Raw genomic sequence first — 22,145 nt, 5'->3', positions numbered from 1 at the left:
CACAATGGAAAAATCTTTTGACAAGAAATTGTTGACAAGAAAATGTTACAAAAAAAAAAACAACAACAAAAAAAAAACAAAACAAAAAGTGCCTTTAGAGAAATGACAAGTGGAAACATTTCTATCATATTTCTGAATATACGGAATTACTGTAGTTTACAGTTCTACAAAGCAAATTATAGAACTCCTGTACCTTTCTATGCAACATCTTGGTATTTTGATACCTATTCTCAGAAAGTTATGAGTTTTTTTCCCTTGCTAAATTCACCTCTTTCCATTTGCATCACTTTTTCACCTGTATCTTCTTTCATTCTTTTGTTCCAAATTTCCAGGACAATTACACTCTCTCCTACCATGTAATCCGTCTCCACTGCATTCTTTCTCTCAGTGACTCTCCTCCTCCTTTTATGTCTTTGCACTTCTACAAAATTACTCAGTTTTATTTTCTGGCATAATTGCAAGTTTTTAATGCATCTCCCTCCATTCTGTGTGACAAGTGTTCCATTTCTGCCATGGCAGTTACACTGATGGGGAAAATGCTGAAATGGAGCACTGGATAGCACTGTCCTGGAGCAACTTCGATTTTCATCTCCTGTGCTAGTTAGGCACACCACAAAAGCTTGTTATGGGGATCCAGGAAAAAACGGCCTTTTCTTCTCTTGCTGAATATCTTGCAGACTATGAAAGGGCAAGAAGCATTTTCTTCAGTAGGTTATTCATTATTTTCCTACTTAAGGAATACATAAAGAATACTGCTTACTTTTTAAAAAACTCTTCTTGGGACTTATTGATCTATTTTTGACTCGTTATAAACAATCACATTCACAACTGAGAGCTAACACGTTAGGATGGTGTATGCTTAGCTATCCAATAGAGGATATCTAATCCACCGTTCCACAGCGGAGGTCATGTAATGGCCACTATACACAGAAAACCACCAGTTTATTTTAGACCAAAGCCCCCATGCAGCTGAACATGGATGCATCAGCAAGGTGCATACATCATTCAACATCATCAACGCCAGCGGCAGAAGAGCTATTTGCACGCCAAATTCACAAATTAAAAATCGGAACAGATGACAACAGAACATCTTGATTCACACTGTGCTTCTCCCGCTTGACAGTTTCTGGCAGTTACAAACAGGGACTTGGAAAAGTGCTAAAAATAACACAGATTCAGGCCCTGGCTCAGAATCCTTTTTTTTTTTTTTCAGTCTCCCATTTTGCCTTGATACTCTGCTTGATATTGCTAATAATAAAGCTAGTATGACTCACAAAACCATTGCTACAATTTTAAAATATAAGAAATACATATTACCTATGAAAAGGGTAACAGTAACATCTAGAATTCATTTTTACAAATCACTGGCAAACATAAATAATATATAGCAATATATCCTGCATGTATGCAATTGCAGAGGTAATAACTGCATTTCTGGCAAATTTTTTCTAAATATATGATTTGATGAATACCTATAAAGAAGAAATTAGAGATTGTTCATATACCTTGGAGCTGAAAGCAGCCGTCAGTCCTACTAATGTTTGATTTTTAATGCCATGCTAAGCACAGTATTCAGTGAACAAGCCAGATAAAAATCAGTTTCAGGTGCACTTAGGGAAATGACCGTCTTCCACCTTGCAGAGCTTGTTAGCATGGTTAAATTTTGTCACTAAAGAATTCAGTCATGGAAAGAGTAAGTATTCCAAGAATGGAGTAGCTTTGTTCTAGCACTGGCTGTGAGATTTAATTTGAACAGAAAAATATCAGGTGTTTAACCTATTAGGTTTAAAATATTAGGTGTTTAACCTCGAAAAATCTCAACTGTGTCTGCCCCAGTAACACCTTAATATAAAACCAACGTATCTTAGAATTTTAAAAAATAATTGGTATGGGAGGAGACAAAGCTGCAGTGCATTTGGAACACCAAGATGTTTCTTGCAGAAGCAATAACAGTAACATCCCAGCCTACAAGCAGACGGGAAAACAGACACAGATGCAAACATCTAGGTAAGACACGCTGTGAGCATGGACTATTTCCTCAGGTGTCATCAAGACAGTATAAAGAAACATGAAGTTACAAAGGCTCAAAGCTTTACTTGGGATCTGAGTCCTGCCAGTAAGAAGTGAAGACCTAATTCTTTATTCATAGGATTAAGAAGAGCTGGTTCAAAGTTCCTTCAGTATTTGTCCCCATTTTTCTCCTGTGACACAGGAGAGGCCACTCAAGGTGATACATGCTGGAATCTTTCACATTTTCTCTACATACTTCTAGAGTTTCTCCCATCTGTAACAGTTTCCCCACCCCTTCCTCTCTTTGGATAACAACCTCCACTTCCTGGCACACAGAAAACACTCTTGTGACCTCTGCCTTTCAGCACTCTCCCCACATACAGCTGTTTCCTCAGCTCTTTCATTTGGAGTATGGAGCTCTCCCCTCTTCCTTCCTGATCCTTAGGTTTTTACAGATTAAGGCAAGCAGTCATAGCTTCCTGCTGCTTGGCCCCTGGTATGCCCATGGCAAATGCTCCACTTACTCTTCTGAGTTCCATTTCATGGTGTGGCACAGCTCATGAAGTTCTGTTGAAAGAAGTGCAGCAGGTATCCAGCAACCAGGAAAAATCAGTTCCCTGTGCACAGCCAGTACCACACTCCAGAAGAGCTACACTATGGAAGCTCAAGAATTATTAGCTGTGAAATAAAATTGCCACTGAATCAAGCCCAACTGATTCTCAGAGCTTTTGATGTTCTGCCATACAACAAATGGAACACAAACAAGTTGGGAAGAATTAAATCAGTCAAAACACTGTGTTCAAAAAATACAACCACTGAAGCCAAAATCACTGGTAAGAAGAGCAAATTATTAAATGGGAAGGTCCTTGCCTGAGGGAATCCTGAACTAATCTTACTGTTAAAATGAAAAAAAAAAAAAAACAAACAAAACCAAAGCAGATTAACAATGTCTCCTAAACAACATTAATTTTGGAGGATTATGATAATTCAGAATAGGGAAAGGGGTTATCTTGAAGAGCTTTACTAGTTGTACACTGTCAGCTTCTGAGTGTAATTAACAAGCTATTAGCATTTCTATGTGCAAAACTCTTGTCAAAACACACTTCTGGTTCTTGAAATATTTCCATGCAGTGAAGTATTTTCTAAAACATCACACTTAATACAATTTGTTAAGACTGTATCCTGCTCTGCACATGACACTTGGTATAGCAATTTTATTTAAAATCATGTGTAGCTCACATATTCTAAATAGCAAAGAGAGAGTGGTCTGTAATTTTGAAGCTATTGAACATTTCAATTCCTACCCAGTTAACCAAAACCAGAATAACATTTACAAATTGCCATAAGCACTGTTAAGGTGAGAATTTCAGAAATAATTTAATTATTAAAATCAACTAAATGAGCAGTCCATTAATACAGTGATGAATACCTTGGTTTCTTTCTATAAAAATACTAATATGACTTACAGAAATTACATTGTCTTAAGTCTTCTTTAACCATAGCTGTCACAGAAACATATTTGGAAAGCATATTCGAAAAAGCTTGAATAACAAGAGTTCATTTCTGTGGCTTTAGGTGAAAAGCCACTCTGTATCAACCTGCATATACCATCCAACAGCATCTCCACCAATCAACATCCACAGCCAGATTTATAAAAGCATTTTGGCGCAGTACAGTGTATACAAAAGTCACATGGATTTTCAAAAAAAACCTGTGCACCACAGTCATGGTGATTTTCATGTAAAACGAGTGCCATGTTTCTCATGGAAATGACTCTATAAATACTTAGGGGTGGTAACCCACAAAATCTGGTATCTAATTGCTATTTTTAATACTTCACCACAGAACCAGAGCTCTCCAAACCAGTAATTTACATAAAAGATCCTAGTGAACAGTGCCATACTGTAAACCCCACTTCAGTTCTAACCCCTACACAGTAACAGCGTCTCCTAACTCTGCTCTGTCTGTACTGCTATTACTGGTCACTCCTCTGGTGTCTGCTAGCATAAAGCACATGCAGGCAATGAAGTGAGATGCTGGAGAACAAAGATAGCCAGAGTTTGAGAATGGCAGATGTTACTACCATTAACCATGAAAATTAAAGTATCTTAACAATAAATGTAATGAGTATTTATGCCTGGTTAGCTCCATGTCTGAAATTCTGTTGATGAGTATTTCTCTTTAATTCTGCAGGTGACAGCAGAAAGGAGGCAGATGATGGCAGAGAGCAGGCAACATGTACATGTCCTAGTAGCAATGGGGTGGGAACAGGTGGCAGGGTCATTAAACACGGATTGCCAATTTGAAATTAAAACCTACCGAGTGCTTCCTCACTTAACTGTGGTTACTATCTCCTTTCCTCTTTATTCTTAATTCACAGCTTGTGGTTTCTACTTGGATCATCTGTTGCAAAGAAGCTCTAACCCCACTTTGTCAGCTGGATCACATCTCTCACCAGCAGTTCTCAATCCTCAAAGATGATCCTCAAGTCATAAAAGCCAACTCCCTGGTCAGAAGAGATATTTTAGAGATCCAGTAAAAGTATTTCTGAAAGAAATACCGCACTGTGGTAACTTACCAACCTACCACAATTTTTTTTGCATATTCTGGGCTTTTTTCCCCACAACAGCTTCATAAGATGGGCTGTTTTGCTGATAAGCTACACAAGTATTATTGTTTTGGATCATTTCCCATGAGTTTTTCCTGAGATGTTTCTTTACAGGAAAAACTCATTTCCATCAAAAAGTGCAAACAAACAGGTCTGTCATTGCTCTGAACCTCTCCTAGCCTGAGCAGTCACGTCAGAAATGTCACTGCATTTCCTACTTTCCGAAGAAAAAACATCCAAAAGAGGAATGTAAAACACACAATTTATCATCCATCTCAAAGTTCTAACTTCATGCATTATTACTTCCCACCCAGAGGAAGAGGTTTCATTAAATAAATATGCCAGCAGCAACTATTTTGCACAAAGAAAAAGTTTCACAGGATTCTTGTCACTGTTTACAAACAATCAATTGGTTCAAGCTGAATAGACAGCAGTTTTTACAAAACCAGGCCTAAACTATTCATCACTTTGCATGATGACATTACAATGTCTAAAAATAGTTTCAGAATCTAGAAATAATGCTGTGAAACCCCCAAAATGTATAGTATAAAATACATTCACCCCTTTCACATTTAAAAATACCTTGAGCACATTATAATGTAGGGAAAGAGCTCAGTGAACTCGAGGATTATTCCAGATATATGTAAACTGTTACCACCTCATGTTTACTTCAGAATCTCAGCTGCGCATATGCACAGGTCTGTTCCATACCCACTGCTCACACTGGCGACAGCAGTCATGTAGCAGGAGCTACATGATCAGCTTTTCTGATCTTTATTATCCTGTTATTGTAGAAGCACAATTACAAATCTATGACTTAAAAAATATTTAAGAATATTTTAAGACCTGGCCCTTCCACTAAATTCAGCAGGAATTTTACAAATCACCTCAAACATGCAAGATGAAGTCCATGACATTGAAGTACAAGCAAATTATGAGGTGAAAATGTGATAATTAGCTCAATCTAGACACCACAATGGCTGGTGAAATTAAAAAAACATAGCTATAACATTCATTTTATAGCCTCAAAATATGCAGTGAACTAAAACCAAGAGATTAATTTACTATGAATTGCACAACCAGTCCTGACTCTTACTGTAAGATGTAAAAGCTACTATAGAAGTTGATTTTATAGCTATTATTAAATTTGATTTCATGTGTATTGTTGCTCCAGTGTCATCAAGCGAATGTGATGTAAAATTCACACAGTGCCTTTTTTTGTTTAAATATGATAATGATAATTTATATTAATGGCATACAGACAAAAGAGAAAAGTATCAAGAGACTTTAAACTGAATTTAGTTCTTTACTTATCCTGTTGCAGCTACTTTATACTATAGGTTTATGTTGTATTAGTTAAAAAGCACACAAGATACCATAGAGACACCTGGTGGAATTTGACTGGCTGCTTTAACGTGAATATACCAACGAGGGCAAAGGACAAGTAACATCTAACCACAGCACATAGTTCAATACTTCTTAAGCGTCTTTACATACTCTTATCCTGACTTTTTGCTACTTAAAATTCTCAATAAAAGCACAGGATCAGGTTTTGTAAGATTGCTTGTCTGCTGGTCTCCTTTTTTAAGTAGCCTTGCTCTTAGAAAAGTCTTCAACTGGCCTCAACTGTGACAGATCTTTTCACATAAAACAAAGCTGGTGGCTTTGTTTTTCCAGAGAATTATTAAGACTTTCCAATAGGTAAAAGGCACTTCTGATCAGCTAACTTACACTTTCACTTAATTAATATTTGGGTAGAAATGCTCATTGTGTGTTTCATGACAAGAAATTAAAACAAAACATACAGGTCTTTACGCCCTAAATTAATAGTTGTCTTATGCACAAGAAAAACCCAAACCAACATCTCTATCAGTAAGAGTAAGTAAATCTCATCATATGAATCCACTATGGAGAAAACAGGATGACTAATCTCTCCAATACTGCAATGTTTGATCTCTAGATCATATTTTTTTTCACGCTTTAATGTGTGAACGAGGAGATTTAAAGCAAAACAATTTGTTCTGCTATCCAGAGAACCTGGGTACCTGAGGTGTTCAGTACTGATAGACCAGATATGTCCTGCTTACACTGCACTACACACACCTGCAAAACAAACAAGCTGAAGGACACACTGGTCCTAAAGTTTAATAGGGATGGTGACCTCTGCTAGACATGAAATGTAGAAAGCTTAATATATATATTTGTTATCTACACTAAATTAAAAACTGCAGAGTAAAGCCTTCATGCTGGCCTTTGCTAAACGTAAACAAAACACAATAAACCCATCTGACTTACTCATCCTCGATGTTTTTAAAACAATAAACAGCTTAGAAACATGCTTTAGAAAAAGAGATTATGTAAGTATTTTTGCCATCTTGAACAATGCAAAAAAAAACAAAAAAAGAAAAGGTACAAATGACACTAGCAAATGAACAAATAACAAATTAAACTTCATCTCTAGTGCTTCAATTCACCATATATTTCTAATAAAGGATCGTCATAAATAGCAATATAATGTAATAGGTGGAGAAAATCAGTCTCAGGAGACTCAAATCTTACATTGTATTCTGCCATTTCTTTCTTAGAAATTTAACTCTTTCTTGCTTTGTTTCTTCCTTTGCACCCTGGGAATGAGATCACTAACCCTTTTTCTTTTGTTAAACATTATGAAATCTCCTCAGAAAAGCATTACACAAAAATCCACTGGCATCACCCCCTATGCACAGTGAGACCTGTAGTTTACATAGTCACAGATCCGTGAATGCCCTGGGCCCAGGAACAAAGAGCAGGGCAGCAGGCCTTGCTACATGATGGTATTTCCAGGTTTACTGCTGTGTCCTGTGGCTTTCTTTGTGGCATGCATTTCTTAAAAGAAAATACATTTCCTTTTTAACAGAAATACATTTCTTATGAAGGAAACCACAATGTCAAACTTTTCCTGAAAAGACAGGAACACAGCTACACATGTTCAACCATACTTCTGTAAAGATGAAACCAGTTGCAGCGCTGCTCAGAGAGATTTTGAATTACTGTTGGGGCAGCGGAAAGGGGCACTGCATCTTTAAAGGAAACAGATTAGCTGCAGAAAGGGGCAAGTTGAAGAAACATCTGTAAAGACTGATAATAGATTCACTTCCTGAAATTCTTCTAGAGCGCCTACTGTGAAAAGCAGGAAATATAGGCAAGAGAGAGGAAAAAAGTTACAGATGAGAAAAGAAAGCTCTCTCCCCAAAAAACTTGGATGGAATGATGAATGCTGCTATAGATGATTCTGAGGGTGTCATTAATGGCATCTCTAGATCCTGAGAATATAGACGGAAGAGCCAGCAGTATTCTGCCAACTGCCAGTTTTTCAGCTCTACTTTAGGGACCACAGTACAAGGAAGGGGTGATTAAATACTACTCCTTCTCCCTGAGTCAACACCTCTCCCCATGCAAGCTCATCCTCCTCCCAGTAACAGAAAAGGTGATCTGCACCTGGGATGTATCAAACTTTTACGAAGGTATGCCTGGTGAGAAATAACATTTAACTTTAAAGAATATTAACTTTCTGAAGCAATACCAGATTTAAGGGGATGAGGACCTGTCAAATAAGACACTACATGCCTATACTTCAGAATATTAGATAAAAACAAATTTTAAATAAAAAGCCAAAACATTTATCTCCAGAATAATTTGAAATCTTCATGATTTGCTTTGGAAGCAAAACTTGGTTAAAATTACCCTCCTGGGGTTTTGTTTTTTTGTTTTTTTTTTTTTTTAAACTTTGGGTTTTGATTGGTTTTGGGTTTTGTTTTGTTGGGTTTGATTTGGTGGTTTTTTTGGTGGTTTGTTTTGGTGGTTTTTTTTTTAAATACAAATATTCTTCTATTATTAACTGTTACATCACAAACCAGACTTTATTCCATGCTCACAAAGCTGAGTTTAAAAGTGATCCCAGTTACTTTCCTAATAAAGACTTCCAAACAGGTGGTTTAACTTTTCTTCTCCTGTGCTTTATGAAACTTTTCCAAATCCTAAATCTGAATAACTACTTCAAATTATTTCATGATGCAAGCTGTAAAAAATTAATTACAAGTGTTTCATGATCCAGGTCAGTCCTTTTTGTCGAGGTGCCACTGTGAAGGAAAAGCATAGCTTGTTCTAACTTCCTCCTCTGGTTGCACCTGCTCATCTAGGCAGAGGGCACTGAAATCACTAACTCAACTGAAACAAAGCAATTAGTTTTTAACAGTAAAGTCATAAAGCTGCACCAGAACACCCTTGAAATAAAACAATCATCCTTTCTGTTCCAGAATAAAACATCCTCGGTTTATTCTTCTTCCCTTTCTTTACATGGAGAATCAATAGACTTCTCTACTGAATAAACCTCTGTCCTAATTTTGCTTTCTGCTTCCTAAAGATGGTGGATAGATTAGTGTTAATGGTCTTGAGCCATACTGACTACTATATTTTAACACAAAACCTCTGCAATAAATCCCAAGAATAAAAATAAAAAGTTGTTAGAGCTTTCTCTGCATTTCTGAAGGAAGGAAATTGATCAAATATACTTGAGCCAGGAAGAGGGAGATTTATTTATTTATTTCCAATTTAAACAGTGTGTGTGCACCATGACTTCTGTGGAGGCTTTAGCAATCCCATTTTGAAAGAACATTAACCCAAAGTTGGCAAAATCAGCTGTAATAAAGATACATCTTTCTTCAAAGAAAACTGAGATTTTCTCCAAGCTTCATAATGTTTTGTGAGAATAAATAATTCTGTAGTCCTATCATGCTAAGGGAAGCACATTCCTGGTGAGAAGTCTTGCTCTGATCATATCAGGAGTCTGAGGGGCCCAGAACTGGACTCTGCCAGCACCATTTCACTACATTGCTCCTGAACAGAACCAAGTCCTAGACCTTCACACCCAGATATGCTCAACTATTAAGATCCTCTACAATAAGTCAAAATTCTTGTATCAAACCATAACCAGAAATTAAATAGTAGCCAATACTGTCTATTAAGCAGAGACAGGCTAATAGCAAGGAAAACAATCAGTAACTATTATGCAAATTCTGAATTGGCTTTTCTACTCAGCCTCTTTGGCATCCATTAAAACTGCTTTTGTTCACACTAATATTTGGGAAAGAGGTTTTATTTATGCAAATACATGCATTCCTGGAAAAAAACAAAATTGCATGTAAATGAGCATATCTGTGCATCAATTACTGAATTTGAGCTCTTCTTTGCTGCAAACACATTTCAGATGGTCATAAATGACTAGCGGGAAGGAAAGAGAAAACATAAATGAGTCAATTTTTTCTGAGCATTTGACAGATACACAAAATGCTTATTGTAGAAGAGACTGGGAAGCTACACAAATGTATAAGGACAGCAGTACAAAGCAGTGCAGTCAACAGAACTGTAATTCTTGGTCAACCTTTTAAGTCTTCTGAGATATAAAAGAACAAATGGCATTCTGAAAAATCAGTTTATTCTATCTCCATTCTGCAGGCATGTTAAAAATACTTCATTGGAAAGGGCATCAAAGATGTACCCAGACAGATATTCAAAAAGTGACAGTCAATGGAGAAAAGGTTGCTAGTAAGACCAACCCCTATTAATTGGATTTCTCTTCCTATCAATTAGAAGATACAACAAGCCAATAAACTGAGGTGTAGCAACAAGCTTAGGAATAAATTCCATTAATTTTTAACTTCCTCCTGAAGTGAGGCAAAATGCTCCTTCCATTGGCCCAAAGGAGGTCAGAAGATTGGAATACATCTCTAAAGGCAGACATGAAGAAGCTGGTAACACGGTTTACTACTTCTGTTTTCCCAAGGTCAACAGCAAGTTCAGAAGGTGCATCACAAGCCTCACACTGCTGTCTGGTCAGCAGACTGGCCAACATATTCAGTTACCGGTGACCTCCCAGCTACATACCCTTCAAAAACATACTACTTGTAATTGAGACAGCCAGCCAGGATGAGGCAAAGAACTCCTCAAATGCAGCTATGATGTTTCAGGCACCTTCAGCTATCAGAGATGATATATTAGATGCAACATATAATTCCCTGCTATCACTCAAAAGCAACTTCTAAGAGAAGCAGTAGGGGAAAAAAAGCACTAAAAATGAAGACATAGCTTTTCCAAATTGTGCTCAATTAGCATTCACTTACTCTGATTAGAGGTGCAGATACAGTCTGATTTCAGAATTGACAGAACTCTGCTAATCCTGGCTAGGTGGAACTGCCAGGTACTGTGTGAACTTTGGTTCACAGTGGTACTGAAACTCCAAGGAGGATTTTCCTACTAGACATTCCAGTCCTCTCTCAGAAGTACAGATTTCTTTCCAGAATTTCCCCACGCACTATGTTAGGATGAAGTTATTCACTCTATTTCTTAATTTATTCCAACACTGTGCCCTGCACACATTCAAGTGCTAAAGAGGACTGTCTCAGGAAATCTGAGAAAATTTGCACTATCAAATGCTGGGAATTCATCAGACTGATTTCTGTTCCTCAACCTATGAGCGAATTTTGACTGCAGAGAGCCTACTTCTCCTTTGTTTAAGTAGAACTTGCATAAACAGGATTAAGGCACATTTTTTCTAAATTTCACAGACCATTTATCACTCTGATCAGAACTCAAGATCACAACAGCCTTCCTTATGTTTCGCTTCCACCAATTATCTACCATTTTGAAATGCAAGATCATGTGAGTATTAAGCCATGTAGAGAACTGCACTGGATAAAATTATGCTGTTTTCTTCAATTATTACATGAAGGTGACAACAGACAGAATAGTTGGACTCTAAACGTCTTTTCCAATCTAAATGATTCTATGACAACTAGACAACCTATAAATACCACTAAATTAACATGTTCAGTAGAGACAAATGAATGTGCCTATTACCTATATCTTGAAGATTTGAAGTTTTGGGCATACTCTTATAATTCTGCTCTGCAGATTATTTTGTTACCTAATCACATTCTTTCAAGTGTTGCTCCATGTCTTGCTTATGAACAAAGAAAACTAAATGCCATCAGTAGTCCATTTATTTAACACCCCTCAGCCACAGACAACATCCCATGGTTATCATAGCAGGCAAATCCTTTGAAAAAAAGCACCACAGGGATTTGTGAGGATAAATACTTTATGCAGAGTCAAGCTTCTAATGAGAGCTATACAATTATCTCAGTTGGTGGCCTGTTAGAAGCAGTCGGCTTAGAGAACTCTGCAGAACAGAAAAGCAGTATCTGCCACACCAGTCTCCCACCCTCCACAGAGTACTACTCCTTCAGTAATTGTAATAACTCTACATAAACAGTAACCCTGTTCCCAAAGCACAGCACTGCTCCACAGAAACTGGACCGATGGAACCAGCACTACGTGACGAATGGCTTATCTATCACAAATATTAAGCCTTTGCCTTTTTTTTTTTTTTTCAAGGATGGATGAACCAAGAGATTGCTGCAAGAAACACACTTCTGCAAAGTGGGCCAGGGTGACTGAAAAGAAAATAAAATATACAGAGGTCAAATCAATTTCCTCAGGATCAGTTGATTGTAAAGCTGTTGTCATGACTAGGAACACGTATGTATGGATTTTATCTACTACTGGTCCAAACCAGAATTTCTCAAGTACATCAGCACAAACTGATGAAAACAGTAGTTATTTAGCTGTCCAAAGCTGACCTCCAGTTTGCATTCTAAACCATTCATAAATGCTGAGGATTATCTTTTCCATTATCCACTGTTATTATTAAAAATACTGTAAACATATTAACAGATTTCATCCAAAGGTGATTTAATAAAATTCATTATTCAGCTGGTTTTCAGCACAGATTTTGTGGCTGGATGATTCTCTCAAGTCGAGATCATCTTTGCCTCAGTTTGTTCCCCAGCCTTCACAAACACATTATGAAAAAAAAGGGAACACACCAAGCTTTCTGGCTTTTTGCATAACAGGGAATACTATGTGCCTCTGCCTCAGTGTGAAAATAACTTGAGCTTCCCTTCTACTGCTTCCCTGCTAACTGAAGATAGAGGAAATCAGTTGTTACTCTTACAGCTTGGGAGATCTTCCCATCACAATAAAATCTAGAAAATGCATCTGCATGTAAACACACATGACAATCTTCAGAGCCTGAGGGACTGTGTGTTTTTAAAAAGGTATCATCAATGGCCTTTCTTGTTTTTAGAACACTGAATGAATGCTTTGGTATCTATAGTATACATCTCACACATGCTCAAGTAGAGGTCATTACCTGTCACTCAGTGCTGTGACCTGTAAGATGACAATGAAGTTTCCTCATTCATCTTGTCACATTAGCTATCAGGCAAGATGCCTGCTCCTTTGCTTAATCTTTTATAATTTCCTGTCTCTTTGTTTTGCTTTTCTATGCAACATTTTGCATAGAACTTAAATGTAAATGATCTGACTGAAATTGTTTACACAGAATTCTGCTGTTCATGAACAAACTGACAGTCACTTCCATAAATCAGTAAGCCTTGGAAACCACCAGGAGTAGTGACACCAGTAGTTTCCTCTCAGAAGTCCTTTCTTCACCACATTAGATCATTGAACTGATCTCCTCGACTTAACCAAGAATGATAGAACACCATGTTGGTAGATACATCAGGGATTACCTGGTCCAACCTTTCTTGGCAAAGCATGATTTAGGCTAGATGGCTCAGCACCCTGTCCAGCCAAATTTTAAGTTTCCAACACTGGGGGTACACCACATCCCTGAGGAGATTATTTCAATGGTTAACTGTTCTTCACGTGAAAAAAATTCCTCTTGTGTCCAACTGGAATCTCCCCAGGAATAACTTGCATCCACAGTGAAAGAGAGTATTTTTGTTTGTTTGTTTGTTTCCAAGATGTTAAATTTAGTGAGCAGCTATGGTAACTCCTTTTTAGTGAACACAGTTTTGAAAGAGGAAACCAAACCACAGAACAACTGTGTTTGGAAGGCACCCCTGCAGATCTGGACCACTGGCCTGCTCAGGCAGATCAGCTAAAGCAGGGTGCCCTGGCCACATCCAGTCAGGCTGTAAACATCTGTAAGGATGGAGATTCCACCTTTCTGGATTACCTGTGAAAGTGTTTATCAGCCTCATGGTGCTTTCTTCATGATACTTTCTTATGTTCACATGGAACACGAGATGTCGGCGATTGCTTCTGCTCACTTTCCAGGAAGTTCTCTTTGGAAAATGAGGAGCCTTAGCATGCACTACAAAAGACAGGGAGTCCCTGGTTTTTGCCATATTACACTTATATATTCAGTACAGATGGCAACAATTGTCTTGCCTATTCTTGTTTGCTAATTTAAGCAAAGCCCTTCACTGAAATGGAAGGTTCACTAGACCACCTGCTATTTATTAGCTACTACTTCATCTATTTCTCCTGCCTACCTCTTTGCCTACAACAAGACATCTCTTCAGGATAAAGCTGGAAAGAAAAGGGAGAGAAGAAATTGCTTGTAAATTTGGATAATAAGACTATGGCCAACCCGTGTCTAAATGGAAAAAAAACCCACCAAACCCAAAACCAAAAAAACAACCTTCAAATCATGTCCTGAATAGCCCTCAGTAACAACTATGGCTGTTACAGTAAACAAAAATGGAGTTTTTCTTTGGAGCAATTTTCACTAGAAAGGGATAGCTACATCACACATTTGAGAACACCTATGAAAAATGCTCGTGTACAACTCAAGTACATGTCCTGATTTCCCACAGGAAATCTTTCATGCACATGCTACCTTTGCATGTTGATGGTCCTTGAAATCTCTAATGTTCAGCTGATAATACAATACTCCGTATGCCCTGTAAAGATATAAGCCTGACACAGCAAGATGGCTGGGGTTTAGCCTGCAACATATTTTTGTCATGTTTCATTTCAATTCCAATAATAAGCACAAACTAATTTGATGGAGATGATAGATATGATTCAAAAGCATGTTATTTCATAACATGCAGACACACACTCTCATTCCATCATGAGACGAAATGGAAATGTGGAATTCAATAGATTAGTCTGAAAACACAGAAGCAAAAGCAGGACTGACTGAAAAAGCCATGAAAAGGACTGTTACAGGAAATGGCAAACTTGAGTACTCAATGATCATGCTAGAGAAGGGTTAAAGGTAGGCTGCCATAAGCATCACTATGCTACTGCTACCAAATCATCTCAAATCTGAACCATTCACTTCCATATACTCCTTTCCATAGGTTAATTGCCTCAGAAAAAACTTTGTACATTTACACTGTATGTATAAAAGTACTAGTGCAGTCACTGGTAACAGTAAATGGCCCCATAGTTAAACTGCACAGCTGATTAACAGGTAGAAATGGCAGCTGTTGGCATGCAGTAACTATTCCACAAACACTGAATAATGTATTGAATCCACAAATCTATTTTTTTTTGCCTCATTTACATTACACCTGCATATTGACAAGCCTTAAAAAGCTAAAACCATATATTTTAAAAGTCAAATATGGCAAGATCTCTACTCCATTATGTTAGGACATTGCTTAATTCAGTGTTATTAAAATTCAGATTCCTTCTTCCAGCTGAATGATTTCAGCAGAGATGTTTGTCTTCATCAGTGAACTGAAACTGATCACAAACGAAGACACCAAAACTCAGAATTCTCTTCACTGAGGATTTTCCACCAGTTTAATAAATATATGAAATGCATCTGATTATGGCTAAAGCACATACATTTCTGTTCCTTAGCCAGTCTCAATAATTGCTTCTGTAAAGAGATTCATGGACAGCACAGGTGATGAGTGTGCCCACAAGCCAACTGTCGTTATTTCAGAGTGGCTGAGAGCTGTCTTCATGCTGACAATCAGCGGTTCTCCAAGCAGGCACCGTGCCTGCTTACATTAGTGAGTCTCTCCTATGGAAATAAAACAGACAGTGATTCTGCCTGACACTGGATTGGAATTACGTACTGGTGCACACGAAGTGTGGCACAGGGAGATCAAGATGAACAGTCACGGGAATTGATGGTAAAGGATGGAAACATACTTCATCAATTTCCTGCCTACTGAGAGACATTAGATTAGGCATTAGACACATGAAAACATTTATTTATTGAAATAAAATGTTCTTAATTTTACAGTGGCTTGCTTCTATACACTGTAATTGGACCAATGTAGCTGATCTACGTTTCAGCAAATATTCAGGTGCTCCTTCATTAGTTTCATCCACTGTCTGGTGGGGGGGCTGGGGAGGTGGGTTACCAGGAAAAACACCCACATTTCTTTAGACACTAATATAAACCCACAATAAGTATTTGAAAAAAATCAAAACTGTTCAGTCAATAATATTCTCATCTGATCTTAATAGTGATGCTTATGCAGCATACATAATTAAAAGCACTTTCAGAATCAGCTTAATTAATCTCAGAAGTTCAATATTCAAAGTGCAGAGGAAATACGCATTCACTACTCATTATATATCATGCAATTATATAATGAAGACATCCAATCATAATTATGTGCCACAGTAATAATTCCAGGTCAGAAAAAAAAAATCCATATATCTAGAACAAATATAAAAAAGCATACCTTAAACAGTTTGCCTCTAGGCCTAAAGGGATGATTTGACACAGGCTTTAAATGCTACTGAAACCCAAGGAAAAAGAACCTTGGAGCTGGGGGGCGGGGGGGGAATCTTGCCTCAGGGAGAAAATAAAAACTCAACATTCCCACTGACATAATTCCCAGGTGGTCACAGAGAAGCACAGACAGAGGACAGTGACAGACTGAGCTGTGGGGTTGCTTGCAGCTGTTGAATTTCTTTCTTTTTTTTTTCTCAGTAGGTAGCAGAACAAACAGCTTTGCATTTGGGCTCCCCACAAGAAGGCTCTTGGGCCAAAAAAAGGCTTAGCACTTCCTCCTTATTCCCTCAAGAGATAAATGATAAATGTACTAACAATTTAAACAGAAATAGAAATGGTATCTAAATCCTCTCCATAGATTTAAGTAGTGTATCTGCATTCTAACCTACCTTTAAAATTTGGTTTATACATGGGAGTGGGAAATGAGTCAAAGCAAACTTCACCTCATGTTACCTTTGTATCAGCTAGGAATCAGTTCACACACCAGTGGCAGTGTGGGGGTAAATCTCAACTGTAGGAGGGGAGCATAGCTCTCCAAATGACATTCTCTTGGTTCAGGCTCTTTAGAGCAAAAGTAGTCTTCAAACCTTTTCTCAATACCCTAGACAACACAATATCCTAGCATGCCTGCACCTCATTACATATACAGACTTTTTCTTTTTACAGAGGACAGACATGGCTGATGAAAAAGTGACTCTTCTCCCAAAAGATACTGTCTTATGACACAGAGGTCACTCGCTGTTTTGGTCCATCATCCAGAGTCATTCAGAAACATTATAAATGTTTAATTTCCAATTTCCTATTTGCGAATAGCTGTGGTTTGCAGGAAGGACCAACACATCCTAATCCATGAATTCAGTATGACATGTAAATTGCCCTTTTAAGAAAAATCTTATTTATTATCTGTCAATATATGACTAGTTAAACTGTGAGGATCTCTTAACATCATCAAAATAATCAAAATGAGAAGCATTTTCAGTAGCCAGTTATGTGAAATAATTACATGAGTTTACAAACAAACTCATCTGGGAACAGGTGTCTATCTCAGACTATTTTCATGTTGGCTAAGTAACTAAGCATTGTAACAGAGATCAAGAACAAAATAAACCTGTGTACAGAAGTATGGTCTTTCACCAAGTGCTGCCTCTACATGTTAAAGCATTTCAACAGGGCAGCAAAAGGCTGTCCACAACTTACAAGGCATTGTCCAGCACAGGTTTGACAAGCAGACAAATATGGAAGCTGGATTAAAACAATGTGTATCCCTCTCTGTCATGCAAACATAGATTTCCACAACAATTCTAGGTTTGTTGCAGTCTTTAAGCATCCTAGTCTTTAAGGAATGTTTGCAGGTGTGTGAAAAGCAAAGCTGCCAACCTAATGAGAACTAATGAGAACAACCTAATGAGAACAACTAAGCAGATTACTACAGTATCCATACTAAGGCTGGAGTGGTCTTGGCAGTCCTGGGGTAATAGTTGATCTTGATGGTCTTAAATGTCTTTTCCAACCTAGCTGATTCTATAGCTCTACGATTCTAAGTCTGAAAAAGTGGATTTATAAGCACGTATAATGTATAAGTGCATGGCAAGCACACCAAACAATTCTTTGCCATACAGAAATACCCACCAGTACACAATTAAAGTAGGCTAATCCACAGCTCAGAAGAGAAACAATGAAGAAACTTCACTTGAAGAAACTTCACAATGAAGAAACCTCCACTACACTGAAGTTTACAGGAATCTCACCTGCCAGCTGACCTGCTTGCATCAGTCTAGGGCTGCTGCATTGGAGGGCAGCTTATAGACAGAACTTTCTCATACAGGATCCATACCATCTTGGGAGAGAAGCATTTGGCATTCAGTGTGGTTTTTGGTAGCCTACATGAAAACAGGTCAAGAGGAGCAGCTGTGAAGCCAGAAAAATCAACAAAATCAAGGCAATCACAACTGCATGGCTACAAGGCAGAGTCCATCCAGAATTATGAGTTTCAAAGTATTTTCATGAAGTATCAGATACAGGAAGTCTATACAATTCCTATATAAGACATCATCAATAAAACCTCAGAAATCTTACTTGCAAGGGAAGACATTTACCAATAACAGATAACAAGAGTGAATGCCATGAAAATATTCACACCTGCTCATTGGTTAATTTATCCTGCAACTTGTAATGTATTACTGCTCCAGACCAGAAATCGCAAAATATTTAAGGACCCCATCTCAAAACCTGACCATTTTAAGTGAAATACCTGACATCCTAACTCATACAAAGCAGCGCATCGGTTACCTTTGATATGCTGTACATCTCACAGAAAGATTCTCAGAGAAAGAATCTGGATGATTTCAAGATTACAGCAGTTTTAATACACCACCATGAAAGGTATTTATCTATAAAGTTTAGAATATTTTGATTTCTAATGCCTTCTGAGCATGTAATATTGACAGAAACCATCACTAGCTTTATGCAGTATCTAAACATTCCATCAACCAAATGTTCCACCAACACCAAGGGAGTCTCATCTCTTCTATTGTAATGGAAGAAAACCCACACATTTATATATATATATATATAGGAATTTTCTTTTAAAACAACAATTCACATGCATGACAATTATGAATTACTGAAATTTGTGAACTAATCATAAAATGGATAAACTAACCATAAAATGGATAAACTAATAAAAAAATGGATAAACATACTTTAAAGCAGCAAGAATAACACACCAAAAATTTCATGTTAACTAATTTTGGCAACCACATGTTAATTATTTATTACAGCAGCTACAGTGAACTAATGTACTGCAGCATATTTAGTGAATAAAAAGACTTAAAAGAGACTAAAACATGCAACAGCTTTTTATATATTAGCTGTATGCTGAAAAGTGAGAAAGAACTGCTAACCAGTTTATTAGGCCAGACATCACTCAGAGCAGTAAACAGAGAGCTAAGATACTATTGTGTTCTGTAATTATGCACATAAGAAAAATTTGAATACAGGTTACCAATAAAACACAAATTCCTGCAGTTATCCACACATTGTCCAATTATTTATCTGTTTCTCTTCTTCTCATGAACATATGACACCAAATAGCATGCAACTGCAGAGAAATTAATCGGCCTTTCATGTTGTGCTGATCTGGTTGATCCCTGAATTACAATGAACAGAACCCACTTACCAGGCTACATAATTAAAACGGTCAAATTTTAAACTCACATATTTAAGCCGAATGCTCTCCACAGCCGCTCCAAAATTCTGATGCAAAATTGTGATGGTAAATTAAATCTTTCAAGCCTACCAGTGGGCTTCAAGAGCCAGGGAATCTATCCAGGACTCTGCAGGAGCTTACTCTTCCTCTACCAAGGAGCTAGGTGTTGGCATAGGAAGTAGAAACTTATTATAAAACGAAGAAAAATGCAAGTGAAACAGGGTGGAAAATAGGACTGTATACAATTCCAGTATATAAATCCACAACCAGCCATCTGAAATACCAGGTGAAACAATTGCTTCATCTTAAATCAGAGTTCAGAATACATACTTAAGGCCACAAAAATAAAAATGCAGCTAAAAACCAGCACCAATAGCTCCTTAAAAAGGGAACAAGCAGGTCGTGGACAACACCGAATGTTCGCACACTGGAAGATCATAAATGGAAAGACTTTCACGTATGAGGTACAGCCAGCCTGCGGTATTTCTAACTATATGATCACCAAACGGTTAGGGTTGGAAAGGACCTTAAGATCATCTGCTTTCAACCCCCCTGCCATGGCAGAGATGCTTCACCTCTGACCATGGTGCTCAAGGCTCTGTCCAACCTGGCCTTGAACACTGCCAGTAATAGAGCATTCACCACTTCTTTGGGCAACCTGTTTCATTGCCTCACCACCCTCACAGTAAAGAACTTTTTCCTTATATCTAACCTGAACTTCCCATGTTTATGTTTTAACCCATTACCCCTTGTCCTGTTGCTACAGTCCACTGAGCTGAAGATGTTTTCGAATGTAAAAAGTAAGATCAGTTATGTAGTTAAATAATAAACTAACCAAAATTATAAGGGCTTACACAAGCAAAGTTTGGAATGGTCAGTAAACAATGTATTTCACAGCAACCCAGGCTCTTTCAGCTATACAACTTCTGTATCAACAAGATTTATCTACTACCAATCTACTACCAGCCATCTTACCTCTTCTGGTGAAGCACTTGTCAATGTTCCAAGCTCCTGTCTTGCAAACCAGTCCAAATACTCGTCAAAATGGACTACAGACACACCGGAATGGCAGCTCCCTTATTCTCCAGCAGTACTACTCCAAATACCCAATCCCTTTTTCCTCATTGTTATCCAGTAACAGCCCACCCTTATAAGTAAAGTGTTATTCACTCAGAAAAGGAGAGGAACATGCCATTTTGTAAGAAGGCAGCAGAAAAATCAGCAGAATTCATCCTTCCTTGAAAAGCCATAGTGCAATAGTGACTTTTTCTGTAAAGAAGCCATTAAGTAATAATCATCAGATTTTATGAATTCATGCAGAGATAAAATATCTCTGGTTTCTAGCCATTATAGCGGTCTTTGAGGGTTTTTTTGTTTGTTTGTTTTTGTTTTGTTGTGTTTTTTTTTTTTGTTGGTTGGTTTTTTTGGTGTGGTTTTGTTTTTTGGGTTTTTTGGTGTTTTTTTTTTTTGCAATTCAAGCCCTATGTACTGTAAAGGGCTGAAAGTGGGGGTGGGAGGTCATTAATGCTTAGTTCCCTGTAGCATCTTAAAAGTACCCCTAAATTTCATATGATACTAACTGTCATAAGTACAGCATGCACAAGGTACATTATATAAATTAATTAACCTTGGCCTTGGGATTATTAACTATGTAAGCACAGCATTTGGAAAAGCAGTTACCCATAAGCTTTCTCTAAACCATTTTTATATCCTTTTAGAGCCCATAGCTATGCTAACCTGAAGGCTCCTTTAGCCCAAGATTACTATACCACCTCTATACAAAAATAGACTTCTGCTGAGAAAGAAAAGCACTATCAGTGCTTTCTTTGCAGTAAAAACTACCAGTGTCCACAGGCAGTCTCCACGGTGGTAAATGTGCTATTTCAGTATTGTACTGCATGTACTGTACCAACGACAAGTTCAGTACTCCCACAGAGATTTCTGTCTAATACATTGATGTCTAAAATATTTCTCTAGTCACTAAGAGCTTTCTTCTTTCTTACTGGGAAATTTCAGGAGGCAGCAAACCATTACTGGTTAAATATAGGTTTTGCACTTGCTGTAGGTATATATGAACCTTCTTACCCACAAAAATGCACACGTATCTATCCAGATTATCTGGAAGCTGTAAGATCCCACCTGCTTTGCAAGGAACTTCCATTCATGCAGTGTCAGTGGACTCAACTGTACATGAAGGAGACCCAGCACCTTTCCTTCTGCATAATTTACTGACTCTTGGAGAAGTCCTGGACGTCTAAGCTATTCTGTCCTTTCAGGGGACTGAGATGATTGAGGAAAATGCGGAAACCAGAACCTTTCACCTGGCTACACCCATTCTGGAGAGCAGAGAGTGCTGCAGAACCAGGATCTCCCCACACTGCAGAGCCTGGCTGAAGACACACTGTAAGCACCTTGCACCTGCTACTGTGCTAACCGCAGTCATTGTTTTCTGTCCTCGCTCTCTCTCATACACTCAGTTTTGCTACCTCCTACATCACTATTTCAGTCCAGGGCTAATTGTGGACAGCCGGCTGGATGCCTTTACTCCCACACGTAGTCATTCTGATAGTTTCATTCTGTAGCAGTTACACTGGAACCTCCCAATGCACTGCACTTTCCTCAGTGACCAGGCAACAGTACAGCTGTATGCAGGTCTTTGGGCCTTCACTGGGAACATTTTTCTGTTGGGTGAGGTATTTGTATTA

At 37.9% G+C, this 22,145-nt stretch overlaps 1 long non-coding RNA gene across 3 annotated transcripts in view; it reads right to left on the bottom strand.

The window, feature by feature from the left end:
* Nucleotides 1-21,816, bottom strand: part of LOC133222061 (uncharacterized) — a 97,920-nt gene extending 76,104 nt beyond the window's left edge. For 2 of the 3 annotated variants that reach the window (XR_009728170.1, XR_009728169.1), the window contains exon 1: nt 21,693-21,816. This is a non-coding gene — a long non-coding RNA (uncharacterized LOC133222061). The remainder of the gene's footprint in view (nt 1-21,692) is intronic. The other variant, XR_009728171.1, reaches the window with a different exon arrangement.
* Between the last annotated feature and the right edge of the window lie 329 nt (nt 21,817-22,145).

Source organism: Neopsephotus bourkii, unplaced genomic scaffold (genome assembly GCF_033783945.1).
Source record: "Neopsephotus bourkii isolate Nb327-2 ecotype Australia unplaced genomic scaffold, CSIRO-AGI_Nbou_v1 NB_1574, whole genome shotgun sequence".
NCBI lineage: Eukaryota > Metazoa > Chordata > Aves > Psittaciformes > Psittacidae > Neopsephotus > Neopsephotus bourkii.
This window is presented reverse-complemented; position numbering and strand designations above follow the sequence as displayed.